The sequence below is a fragment of the Danio rerio genome, chromosome 9 (genome assembly GCF_049306965.1).
Source record: "Danio rerio strain Tuebingen ecotype United States chromosome 9, GRCz12tu, whole genome shotgun sequence".
NCBI lineage: Eukaryota > Metazoa > Chordata > Actinopteri > Cypriniformes > Danionidae > Danio > Danio rerio.
In genome coordinates, this window is record NC_133184.1 from 46,334,375 (window position 1) to 46,349,037 (window position 14,663).

General features: G+C 32.6%; 1 protein-coding gene across 4 annotated transcripts in view; it reads right to left on the bottom strand.

Moving 5' to 3' along the window:
* Positions 1 to 14,663, bottom strand: part of pde1a (phosphodiesterase 1A, calmodulin-dependent) — a 263,528-nt gene that overhangs the window by 92,358 nt on the left and 156,507 nt on the right. For 2 of the 4 annotated variants that reach the window (XM_073913163.1, XM_687800.11), the window contains exon 1: positions 13,326 to 13,418. The exons of the other annotated variants lie outside the window; for them this stretch is intronic. The gene's annotated coding sequence lies outside the window, so the exon portion shown is untranslated. Of the gene's footprint in view, positions 1 to 13,325; positions 13,419 to 14,663 lie in introns of those variants that run through there. 4 annotated transcript variants of the gene reach the window in all.

Below are 14,663 nucleotides of genomic sequence, written 5' to 3' on the forward strand. Positions count from 1 at the left end.
TGGGAAACAGTTTTAAATGTTTGCATTTCAACAGCTATTACAATTACTTTATTTTCTGATGGACATTACAGTTATGAAATTTTTACAGACATTTTCTGCATTTGTCAAAAAGAAAATAATAATAACTATAATTATAAATAGGGTATGTTTACCTACATACAATATGTTTTTATATGAAGAATTTTTTTTACTTTTATTCGTTTAAGTACTTTTATTCATTTTAGTTTTGTTCATTTACTTTATTCATTAACCATTTGTGTGGTTTTGGGATTTGTGTCTGTTAAAACTATCATTTTACTGTTATTACTAATAGGTTACCACAAGAGTTAATGTAAGCTATGCAAACACTAAAGTTTGCTTTGGTCGACTCTGAACGTGTTCTGCTAACTCTGATAAACAAAAATTACTGAAACTAAACACTCAAAAAACAAACAGAAACATGTTTACAACTTTAAAACCAAACTAAAACTAAAAAAAGCATTAATAAAACAAACCAAATCTAACAAAAACATTAATAAAACAAACTAAAACAAACAAAAAAATCCTTAATAAAACAAATTAAAACTAACAAAAAACATTAATTACAAAACTAAAACAAAAACCATAAATAAAACAAACTGAAACTAACAAAACCATTAATAAAATTAAACTAAAACTAACAAAAACCATAAATAAAATTAAACTAAAACTAACAAAACCATTAATAAAAACAAACTGAAAATAACAAAACCATTAATAAAACAAAATAAAACAAACAAAAACCATTGATAAAATAAACTAAAATTACCGAAAACCAATAATAAAATAAACTAAAACTAATGAAAACATCAATAAAACAAACTAAAACAAACTAAAAATAACAAAAAAACAATAATAACAAACTTAATTAAAACTAACAAAACCATTAATAAAATAACAAAAATAACAAAAAAACAAAAATAACAAAAAAAAAATTAAAAACAAACTTAAACTAACAAAAACCATAGATTAAACAAACTTAAACTAACAAATTCATTGATAAAATAAACTAAAAATAACAAAAAAAAAACATTAATAACAAACAAAAACTAACAAAACCATTAATAAAACAAACTAAAACTAACAAAAATTATTAATAAAATAAACTAAACTAACGAAAACTATTAATAAACTAAAACTACTGAAAATTATTAATACAGCAAACTAAAACAAAACTAAAATTTACAGCAACCTTAAACACAGTACTGAAATATTTTTCTACAACTTTCTTATATACTGCAATAATTGATTTTTGATTGGCATATTAGCAAATCGAGGGATCCCTTTTAAAACTCAGAAAGAGACAAGCGAGTCTGCTGAGGTCATTTTCTGAGGAAACACACAGGAAGATCTCATTTAAATTCCATTTCATTTTACCACAGGAATTTAAGCTAAAGCACCACTAAAACCAGCGTCCTACAGTCACAGGGACTAAACAAGGTGTCCTGACAAAAAAATAAACCATTCAAAATTTAAACTTGGTTTCGTTTAAAGAACAAAATGGACGAAGTTATGCAAAGCGGAGTGCGTTTGTGCTTTGAAGATTTAAGTTTAAAATAATCATGTTATGGCAAATATGATTTTAATTCATCTTTTGCTGTATTTGGCAAACATACTGTAACTTTTAAACAGTTTAATGCAAGCTCAAATAAAACACAAAATGCTGATCTGGTATTGTGAAACATTGTCTGCAAGTGGAAAGACAAACTGACTTGAAGCTTGTTGCATCATGCCTGGTTTGGACGCAGTCAAAGGGTCAGGGAGAGAGTGGAAAATTGTCATGGAAAACTAAATACTGACTGTTTTTGGCACTGCTAAAACTTTGCTAACATTATAAGTAGACCTGAGGGAGAACATGAAATGATAAGAAGAGCAGAAGACAAGAAAGATATGACCTCTTCAGAGGAGTCTCTCGTGGTTTAATCAAAAGCAACTTTGGCTCTTTAGCCGGAGGAGTGGAGCCGTGAAGAGCTCACTGATGACTCAGGAACGCTTATAAACACTAATGTGATCTTCAGGAGAGAGTGTCAATCTCACAGACTAACAGATGGACATGCATCAAGAGGAAAAAACAACATTGCTGGCGAATACGTTCTCCCCTGGATCGTTAAATCCATCTTTAATAAGAAGTTAGTGTGTCAACTGTTCAAAATATGCAGTATTGAGTACCTGAAAATGCAACCTTCACTAAAAGTCGCACCTACACTGTAAAAAAAATATTCGTAAAGTTACAGTTTTCTATATTTTGTGAGTCATGTTTTTATTTTTCCCAGTTTATTTATGCTTTTGAATTGCAGCTTGATCTTTCTTCAACAGTTAATAGTGATATATTGTCTGGTTTGGTGTTGTGTATCGAAGACTTTAGAATACACAAGACATGTCACTCGTAGAGTTTTGAATGGGGAAAAGTGTAGTGGTCAATATGCCGAATATGGCCCCACCTACTAGTACAGAAGCCAATAATCGATCACTATAGACCAGTGGTGGGCAAACTTTTTAGACCCGATGGCCACATCAAGTTTTTTTAAACCAACTGAAGGGCCACATGTCAAACTCTTCAAAAAATAACTTATTTATAGTGGCAGTATGCATGGAATATATAATATTGGACAGAAACATGTCACATTAACACAAAACTGATTTTTTAAATATTTGTAGGTCAAATTTACAAGTCAAATTAATTTGCACTGCTATTTATGTTTACTTATCAATCATCATAAAACAATAAAATAATCATTTATGAAATATAATAATAATAATGTAATAGATTTTACAGAGAATAGAAAAGATAGTCTAAGAGAAAAAATCTCATATTATTAACACTAAAAATAATTCTTAAAAATTACTATTCAGTCAAATTTATCAATCTAATTTGCACTGCTTTTAGAAAATACAGATCAATCATCATAAAACTTAATAAAACCACAAATCTTTGATAAAGGAACTTTTTAAAGTGGATGTATGCATGGAAAATATATTCTATGACAAAAATTAACACATTAATCAGCAATTATTATATAATTTAAGTCAAATTCACAACAATCTCATTTAAGCTTTTATGAATATGCTCATATCAAGCATAAAACTATGAGATAAAACGGAAGAAGATTCTCCGTCTTTGTTATTCTAAGTCATGTTATTATGAGTGTGTTGATGTGAACAATGAGCCTGGTCCCCTCTCTTAGCAAGGGTGTCAAAGTCTGGAGTCTGCTACTGCAAAAATGCGAGGCGCGCAGGGCGCATAAGCAGCGCGCAAAACCCTCTCGGCGGTCAGTAAAAAATTTAAAATAGGTGCCTCTAATGCGTGTTCGGTGTGATCAGCCCCTTAGGTTGTAGTCTTTAAAAACAGCAATACTTTCTTGGCATATTAAACATCAAGCTTTCTGTCTGATAATGGTAAAGAAGTATTTTGTTGTCCATTCTTCCTTAAACACACGACATTCAGAGTCAATCTTTCAGTCATTTACGGTCGAGTGCATTTTAATTTCCGAGAGTGTGTTTTACTGGTTGTACTAACTGTACCGCGTGCAATACTGCCATCACATTAAATTCACTTGTAATTGCATCATTTATTTACTATTTATGAAACCAAACCGTTACTCAGAGGCAGCCTTTTAAAAACTCCCTCGCGGGCCGAATGAAAGTGTTCAGCGGGCCGCAGTTTGCCCACCTTTGCTATAGACTGACGTTTCTCCTGGGGGAAGCTCAGATCAGACATGTGCTTTTACGACAGATTGGTGGTCAACAAACACATTGGAATCTCAAACATGTCACATGACAGCAGCAACTACTTAAGTGGCTGTTATTTCTGGAGGAGATTCTCCACCAAGACCAAGTTGTAGATTACTTCAGAAGAGCAGCGCGATCAGACGTTTATTATCCAGAGGATGATAACGTGTAGAATGGCCATAAATGAGGTTGGTGTCGTGATCTCGTTCCTTTCGAGTGCACATGTGCATTAGCTTGGGCACCCTGAAAATATGCAGATTTTGTTTGATTTGAAAATTTAGAAACTAAACTTACGAGACAGTTGTTGTTGTTTCATTTTATTGGTGATTCCAAATATGTAATGTAATCGTAAGCTTGGCAAAGAGTTTTGGAGAATTTAAGATATCAGATAAAATTCATATAGAATTATCAAGCATACTGCCCGGGAGGCGTTTCCAAGATGGCCACTAAGTGAAATGGCCTGCCTTAAAGCAGTGGTGTCAAAATCAGTTCCTGGAGGGACACAGCTCTGCAGATTTTAGCTCCAACTCACACCTTCCAAATAGTCTCTAGTAGTTTTGATCACTTTGATTAGCTGGATTAGCTGTGCTTCATTAGGGTTGAAGCAAAATTGTGCCGAGTGCAGCCCTTCATGAATCGAGTATAAGACCCATGCCTTAAAGCAGAGGTGACCAAACTCGGTCCTGGAGGGTCAGTGTCCTGGAGAGTGTAGCTCCAACCCTAATCAAACACACCTGAACCACCTAATCAAGCTCTTACTAGATATACTAAAAACTCCCTGCACTCTAAAAAAATAACTCAAGAGGTCTGTTACAACTACATATTTTAATAAATTTTTGTAACTTAAAATATTCTAAAATGCTGATAAGATTAAAACTTTTAAATTACCAGAATAATTTCATTAAGTTTTTAAAACAGGAAAATATTGATTACATCAATTAAAAAAGCAGCTAATATAAAGGTAAATATAACTGTCAGTTACTTTAAAACAATATTTAGCTTGTAGCAAACTAAAGAAATTGGGTTGATAACTCACACTAATGGAGTTGTTTTGTATTTTTAAGTCCACACACTGATGTTTTTTTTTTTTTTTTTTTTTAAACTGATAATATGGGACAGTACATGTTTTTGTTTTGTAAAACAATGAAAACCTGTGGTTAAATACAAATAAAAAACTACTGAAAAACAAAAATGTTAAATGTATTTCTTACAAGCATAAACATTAAATCTGAAAACAAACAAAAAAAATTCTAACAATTTCGGCTACTTAATTTAGTTGAGGTTCTAAACTTGAAAATGTGCATGTAATTAATTACATAACACAGGATTTGTTTTCAATTTTAAAATAAAAAACTAATTTAAAAAAATTGAGAACTTTTAAGGTTTTGCTATGTAAAATGCCTCTGATTGAAGAGGAAACGATTTGGCTAACATAATAAAGTTTGTTGTCTGAACTTCATTTTGTTGTATGTTGTCATAACTTCAATATATTAATGCAAACTGTTGCATTAATTTTGTTTGTTTTGTCTAAACAATATTTTTTTTAGAGTGTGGCAGGTGTGATAAAGCAGGTTGGAACTAAACTCAGCAAGACACCGGCCCTCCAGAACCGAGTGACACCCCTGCCTTAAAGGGACTTTGTGTATATTATGGTACAAAAAACTTTTAATAAACAGTGTGCAGTGTTGGTGGTGCTCCAGAAACATGGTTGAGAAACACAGTTCTAGACTATTAAAATGTTCTTTACCCTTTGTATTATCAAAAATAATCACACAGTAAAAAAAAATTGCCTCTTCATTTTTTTTTGTTAAATCGAGTCAACCTTTCCAGACATCTTAACTTACATCAGTCAAGCTGACTAAAAATATTAAGTTCAACATTAACTAAAAAAAAAACAATAAAATCTGATTAACATATTGAATTTTTTTTGTTTAAATTAGTATTTGTTATTACTTTGTCAATTTTTTACATGTACATTTTATGTTTAATAAACACCATAATATTTAATTGGATGTCCTAGATAAATTTGGATCTACACTGTAAAATCAAACAGTCAACTTTATCAAATTGAAATGGGTGTAGTTAACTCAAAATTGACTGAAAGTTAGTTCTATTCATTTGAAAAGAGTTTTGAACTCGGTGTTAAAAGTAATGAGTTAATTAAATACCTTATTACTTCTTCTTAAATGGAGTAAGATCACAGTACTCGTATAGATTAGTTTAACTCAAATGGTTTGTAGCAATCAGTTTCCTCAAACAGTTTGAGTTGCCTTAACTTATTGGGTTTTACAGTACTCAGTTGGTTTAAGTTCTCTTCATTTATTGGGTTTTACTGTGCTCAAATTGCTTCGTTTACTCAAATTGATTAAGTTCACAATACTCAAGATTAGTTTTTGAACTTAAATGGTTTGTTGCAATCGGTTTCCGCAAACAGTTTGAGTTACCTTAACTTTTGGGTTTTACAGTGTAGATAATGTGGTGAATATTTATTATTTACATATGAATATCCTCAATACACTAAATAACACTTCCTGAAAAAATGCAAAAATAAACCTTGTGTCCACCATGGATCTTATTCTTCCCGACAACAAACGAATGCTACATAAGGGTATAGAACAATTTCAGTAGCATATAAAGGCAGCATAAGACAGTTTAAACAAGTGGTGCTCGCTGCAGAGCCATTTGAGGAGAGGTGAGCTCCAGCGAGGGGGAGCTTAAGCTTGAGCTCCACCTTTTTTGCACTTCTTCTACGAGTGATGTCACTGGGGGTAGGGTTAGGGGTGGGGTTGGTGTACGCATTAAAACAGCTTACAGGAGGAGGAGCGACAGCTCATGCTCCCCCTCTCTGGAGCTCACCTCTCCTCAAATGGCTCTGCAGCGAGCACCCTCTCAGTTTAAAGGGTTTGTGTCTTTTATTAAACAGTGAAAAATCCTTTGACTTCCAAAAAATGACTAAAACCCACTAATGTTTTGATTTGCAGTGTCTTGAGAGGTTTATGTAAAACAGTCTATTTGCGCTTTCAGCCATAAAGGTAGACCTCATGTACAGTTCTGCACAAAAAAAAAATTAAACAAACATTTACAATGTATCCCTATGGAAAGACTGACGCAACTACAGCTCTGAAAACCCCTCAAGAGTGCATTGGGGGTCACCGCAGACTGGAAAAGTGATCATTAGAATAACAAGTATTCAAAAATGACACATTTTAGCAAGACAAATTTAATGACAAAACCCAATCAACCAATAACAAAGAAAATAAGCGCAAAAAAAAACAAGCCTATAAAAATCCTGACGTGTTACATAAACACAGTGGAGTGAAAGACTGAAGTGTCCTAATAAGGCAGTGGACACAATGAAGCCAAAAACATGAAGACTAGGACACTGATGTGCCAAGGAGAAATACTGGTCCAAGTGCAATTTTACCCTTTTAAATTATCATCATTAAACCAAAAAAGTATTATGTATTGTCAGCATTCACTATAGGATCAAAAACACAAAGGGTTTGTTTATAATATCCTAGAACGTATAGGCATATTTAGATGCAGAATCACGTGATGATACATCATTCATTCTTCTTCGAGTTAGTCCATTTATTTGTTAAGGGTTGACACAGCAGAATGAAACACCAACTTATTCAGCATGTTTTACGCATCGGAGGCCCTTCCAACAGCATTGGAAAACACACACACACACACACTCTTGCATTCACACACATACACTACGGCCAATTTAGCTTATTCAATTCAATTCACCTATACTGCTTGTCTTTGGACTGTGGGGGAAATCGTAGCACCTGGAGGAAACCCACAACAACACGGGAAGAACTCCACACAAGAATACCAACTGACCCAGTCGGGCTCGAACCAGCGACCTTCTTGCTGTGAGGTGGCAGTGCTAACCACTGAGCTACTGTGCTGCCTATGTGATGACAGACTGTTACCAATTTTTGTGAATAACAGTATGTAACTGTAATGAACTGTATTTTACTGTAGGACAGTTATGTAGTGTTAGACCCAATCCCAATTCTTTTTTGTACCCCTACCCCTTCCCCCTTAAAACCAAAATAAAGGGAAAGGACTTCAAAATTTACCCCTAAGAAATGGGACAGCACTACAGCACCTGCACACGTCATCATATGTCATCATGATCTCTTCATCAGACTAAGTCTAGCTTTTTTTTATTTTTTTTTAATATTTATCTTCATGAAATCCCTGAAGGCATATATTATGTTATCATAACGATCTAATGTGGCAATAAGATTATAAATGTACTGTGTATTTAATACAAAAGTAAACACACCAAAAACAACATTAACATTATAGCAGACACTGTAAAAAACTTATTAACAGCCACTAGACTTTTCTGACCGAGTATTCGAGTGTCACCGAGTGACAGAATGTTGTAGGACTGCTTTACAGGAGTTATTATAGATAGTAAAATTTAACATTTTTTATTTTAGCGTTTATTTAACACAAACGTGGTTTTGTATGTATTAAAAAATTTGCTTGTTTGTTGTAAAAATTGGTAATAATAACAAAAAATACTAATTTGTGGATCTCCTTACTTCCGGGTGTAACTTTGTGGGGAATTGTGTATTCTGTGGAATTCTGGGAAATTTTCTTACTCCTTGGTTTTGAGTGTGGTCCTGAAAAATCTTCGTCCGAACGGCTATTCAACCCTTCCACTTAGCCCTACATATTGTATTACTAAAGAGAATCGGGACACCCCTACCCCTTTACGGGAACACACAAAACGAGGGGTAGGGGTAAGCGGAAGGGCTAAGGGGTAGAATTGGGATTGGGCCTTACTGTATTTTAAAGTTGCACAGTAAAAAATGTTGTATATTTCACAGTAAAAATATACAATACTGTAAATACTTATGCTAAATGCAGCTGTAAATGTAAATACAGTATTATAACAGTTACTGTGGATTTTACAAGAAATTGTTAACAGTGTATATATCAAAAATACTATTTTTAAAGGGTCATGAAACCCCCTCTTTCAGTTCAAGTCTACCTCAGACTTTTTTTTCTAAAAATGCTACATAATGGGCATGTAGCACTGTGAGCAGAAGGAAGGAGTTGGCATGGCGGGTGTCAGTTCACTCAACAAGCCAAGACAAAAAGAATGTAAAAATCCGACACAAAACGCGAGGAAATGCATGATTTTATAGTTTACAAAGTTAAAATGCAAAGAAATAAACAGTAAGTCATTTCATATATTATATAACCCTGATTTGCTATGTCATTATAAAGATAATCATGTAAAAACTATAAATGAGGAAGACTTTTCTCCTCCTAAATCCCAGAGTTTAAATGCAGACACAGTGGATAGCAGTACATCAGGCCCTATCTAATCCAACTATTAGGCGATGTGTCTGAATGGTAATGAACTCAACTGATAAAAGACAAAGTCCGCCATTCTCCATTTCTCATACAGCTCTCCCGACAAAAATACTTGCTGCAGACAAACAGGTTGACTGCATCTGTAGCCCCTGACAGCATTGCAACGAAAGTCGGAAACAAACGCACACACATCTAAATACTGTGTGCCGTGCGCTGTCTCACAGCTTAGCAGGTCTATCCATAAGAGTCAGTGATTGGAATACAGTACACATGCAGTCATGAATAATTAAGATGCAGGCTCTTCTCATAGGATAAGAAAACTCAGATATGAATAATAATGAGAAACCGACAAGTCATCTCTAGACAGGAAGACGAGCGCTAAGTCACAGATTTTAATACACCCCAATAATGATTTTAAACCTGGAAGAAGAAATTAGTTGACAAAAGCTTAAAATGATCCAGTTTTCCCCACAATTGAAGCTAACAGGTGCTAACGTTGTCTTAACTGATACTCAACACATGCAAATCTGTTAAAATCTCAAATAAAGTACTCAAGGGGTTCTTGACCCTTTAAGAATTACAGTTCAGGACCAAAATATGAGCTTATACTGTCATTTAAAATCTTTATATTTTCAAACCACAAGGCTTCATCCATTGGTCAGCATTTTTATATCAATTAAAACAATAAATATATATGTATATATCATTTATATATGTATTCCTTTACAAATTTCTAGTACAAATCAGTACATTTTTGACATCAATACAGTACATTTGTTAATTGAGATAAAGTTGGTTTTTATCTTTGAACGTTCATTCAGTGACAACTGCTCCCCATATTGTTTACCATGGTACTTTGAGTATTCAGTCTGAAATCACACAAGTATGACTTCAAAACAACATTAGCACTATTCAATTGATGTTTTTAAACCACAAAGTTTAATTCATTCAATTGTAGAGAATTCCACATAAACTCAAGCACTGCAAATATATCACAGTGCTTTCGGGTAATGCAGAAGTCATCAAAGCTTTGTTATCAGTGGCAGGTGGAGAATGCATGCCAAAATTTAAAAACAATATGGATGCAGAGACATGTTTGCTTATCTCATAATTGGCCCATCAAATAAAATGAAAACAACTCAAACTGTTCATTCATTTATCATTATGCTAAAAAATAAATACAGCAAACAACCATTTCTGATGCCATTTAATAACATTAAGGGGAAATTTGGTTTTATACTCACACATATTCATTCAGTGATCATTTGTGACATGCTCTACTATGCCTTAAAAACAACATTAGCACTATTTATTTGACTGTGAACAAAGCTGTACTTTGATAGTCATTGGCTGCTAATAGGATTTCACTGTTAAGAATTTGCAAATAATACTTTTCAGAAATTATATTATTAAGGAGAAAGTCTGAATGTCTGAATATAAAATCAACTTTACCTCAACCATTTGTTATAGTGATTGATGATGATGATGATGATGATGATGATGATGATGATGATGGAACACCAATTTTATGATTTTATTTTTATTAAAGTTGTTTAAAACCCTTAACACTTGACTTGCGTTGACAGAGTTTAATGCATTCAAATGTAGATAAATCCTCATAATATCAAGTACTGTAAATATGCTTTAGGTAATCCAGCACTTATCAAAGCTTTGTTATCCGTAGCAGATGCCAAATATATGCCAAAATTTCAAACAAACACCAATATGGATGCAGAGTAATGCTTGCTTTTTCTTTTAATTGGCCCATCAAATAAAATAAAAACAACTCAAACTGTTCATTCATTTATAATTATGCAAAAAAAAAAAAAAAACTAAATACAGCAAAAGTCTGTGACAACCGTTTCTGATGCCATTAAATAACATTAAGGGAAAGTTTTTTTTATATTTGCACATTCGTTCAGTAACAACTTATGACGTGCTCTCTATATTGTTTACCATGGTACTTTGTACATTATTTGTTCTGAAATCACACAAATATGACTTGAAAACAACATTAGCACTATTTATTTGACTGTGAACAATGCTGTACTTTCATAATCATTGGCTGCTAATAGGATTTCACTATTTAGAATTTGCAAATAATACATTTCTGAAATTATATTATTAAGGAGAAAGTCTGAATGTGTGAATATAAAATCAACTTTACCTCAACCATTTGTTATAGTGATTGATGATGATGATGATGATGATACACCAATTTTATGATTTTATTTTTATTAAAGTTGTTTAAAACCCTTAACACTTGACTTGCGTTGACAGAGTTTAATGCATTCAAATGTAGATAAATCCTCATAATATCAAGTACTGTAAATATGCTTTAGGTAATCCAGCACTTATCAAAGCTTTGTTATCCGTAGCAGATGCCAAATATATGCCAACATTTCAAACAAACACCAAGATGGATGCAGAGTAATGCTTGCTTTTTCTTTTAATTGGCCCATCAAATAAAATAAAAACAACTCAAACTGTTCATTCATTTATAATTATGCAAAAAAAAAAAAAAAAACTAAATACAGCAAAAGTCTAAGACAACCGTTTCTGATGCCATTAAATAACATTAAGGGAAAGTTTTTTTTATATTTGCACATTCGTTCAGTAACAACTTATGACATGCTCTCTATATTGTTTACCATGGTACTTTGTACATTATTTGTTCTGAAATCACACAAATATGACTTGAAAACAACATTAGCACTATTTATTTGACTGTGAACAATGCTGTACTTTCATAATCATTGGCTGCTAATAGGATTTCACTATTTAGAATTTGCAAATAATACTTTTCAGAAATAATATTATTAGGGTGAAAGTCTGAATATTTGAATATTTACCTCAGTTTAACATATCTGCTCAATTATAAGGCTGTCTAAACTGATGAAAGTGTTTTCGAATGCAAAATATTGCTAGTGTTGCATGCAGCCATTAAAAAATACAACCTTTTTATTAGTGCTGACTTCATCCACTTTTGATAACTATTTTCTACAAAAAAGACTATTAAATTAAAAGTTAAAATACTTAAAGGTAATGATAATCAAACATTTGTTTCCCAATTTCAAACAAATAATTGTTTTTTAAAAATATAACAAGGTTTTCTTTAAATAAACTGACTCTCAACTCTAGACAAAACTTATCTAACACTGCAATGCCACAAATAGCTCAAAATTCTAGACAGAAATAGATTCTGAATTATATTATTAAGGAGAAATTCAGAATGTGTGAATATAAAACCAACTTGACCTCAATCATTTGTTTTAGTGAATGATGATGATGATGATGATAATGATGAAACATTAATTCACCAATTTTGTGATTTTATATTTATTAAAGTTGTTTAAAACCCTTAACACTCAACTTGCATTTGATGTTTTTAAACCATATAGAGTTTAATGCCCTCAAATGGACATTATTTTACAAGTAAACTGCAAAAAGAATCCTGGTTGCCTTAAGTTTTTATGCTAAATCAATTTAACCTAATGAGTCCAATGAACTTATATTATTTTAAACTGACTTAAAACTGCTTGGGTAACTTAGAAAATTAAGTTAGAACATGATTAACTTAGATTAGTAAGTTATAATGAAGTAAAAACATATGCTGTCATGACTAATTGATCACATCATTTTTTACATTGTAAATATATGATAGCGCTTTTCAATTCCAGATGGAGATTACATGTCTAAATGTCAAACAAACACTAATATGGATGCAGAGTAAGGTTTGCTTATCTCATAATTGGCCCATCAAATACAATAAAAACAACTCAAACTGTTTATTCATTTATAATTATGCTAAAAATCTCAACACAGCAGAAGGCGAATGCAATCATTTCTGGTGGCATTTAATGATAAATAAGGCTCTCTAAACGCATCAAAGTGTTTTCCAAAGCAAAATATAGCTAGTTTAACATGCATCCACTAAAGAAAAACACCTTTTATTAGTGTTGACAATGCTCTGTAGCATTATAAAGACTATTGGTATATAATTTTCTATGAAAAAGACTTAAAAAGCAATCATATTTTAAAGGGTAAAAGACTTAAAAGGAAATCAGAATCAAACATTTGTTTCCCAAAGTTTAACAATTACTTGTTTTTCCACAAATATGACAAAGTTTTCTTTGAGTAATCTGACTCTCAGCTCTCCTGAGAAACTAATCTGACATTGCAATGCCACAAATAGCTCAAATACTAGATATAAATAGATTGAGAATACTGACCTTTCCACTGAGTTATCATGAGAACCTGTTTGATATCATTTCCTGCTTGTCATGACAACAAAATGGTTTCCATTGGCATTTTGGTTCTACCCCACTTCTTCTTCTTCTTCTTCTTGTTTTATGGCAACTAACTCATTAGAAGTATTATCGCCACCTACTGTACAGGATGTAATCCTGATGATAAGTCTGAATATTAGAAAGGGCAAGAAAAAGAAACGAGGGAGGGAGGGAAAGGGACAAAAAAATGGATGTTTCACATTCTCCAACCTTTGCTTTCAGACCACATACTCAAGTCAGCACTGTGTTCAGCTCCTCTAACATTTAAGGGTTTTTATGACCATGATTGAACCTAAAGCTGAATTCTCTATACACCTAATAAACGATCTATATAGTTGCCAATCCATTATACCATTATCCTATATTTCTTTAAAAAATAGTTTAATATATCATTTTGTCTTCCCCACACTGACTAAATAACATATCGCGATGTTTGTTATATTTGCTACACATAAAAAGTGCATGATCCACGTTTTCAGTAACACCACATACATCACATTTCCCTTCTTCATGTAAACCCATCAATGCGAGTGTTGCTTTTAACCCCATGTGTCCCAATCTTAATCTTGATAACCTTACCTCTTCCTTGATTTAGTGTTGTCCCTACTGTCTGTATAATACTATAGTGCCATCCTCCAGTGTTACTATTATCCCATCTAATTCGCCATTTATTTATTAGTTTTTTCTTTAAAATAGATTTTGCCTCGCTTTTTTACCCCACTATTCCCTGTGGGTAGATGATATTTTCTTCTTCTTCTTTTTTTGGTTTTATTAGCAATTGACAACCAACTTTAAAGGTTTATTAGCGCCACCTAACAAACTGGAGTGTGGAACAGTAGATGACATAATCAGGAGAGAGAAAAAAATTATATTCTATGCTTCAGACCTGTGTCTATTTTATAAGATGTTTACCATATTTTGGGTTCTTCATTCCGCTGTGGAAACCCCAGATTAATAAAGGGACAAAGCCAAAAAGAAAATGAATGAATGAATGAATGAATGTTTTTGTAGATTATTTATTTTTTCAGTTGTTCATAAATAAATAAATTTATTCATTAATTTTCCTTCGGCTTAGTCCCTTATTTTTTCAGAGGTCACCACAGTGGAATGAACTGCCAACTATCTCAGTATATATTTTACACAGTGGATGCCCTTTCCGTCACAACCCAATACCGAAACACCCATACACACTCATTCACACACTCACACACACACACACACACACACAAACACACACACACACACACACACACACACACACACACACACACACACATACAC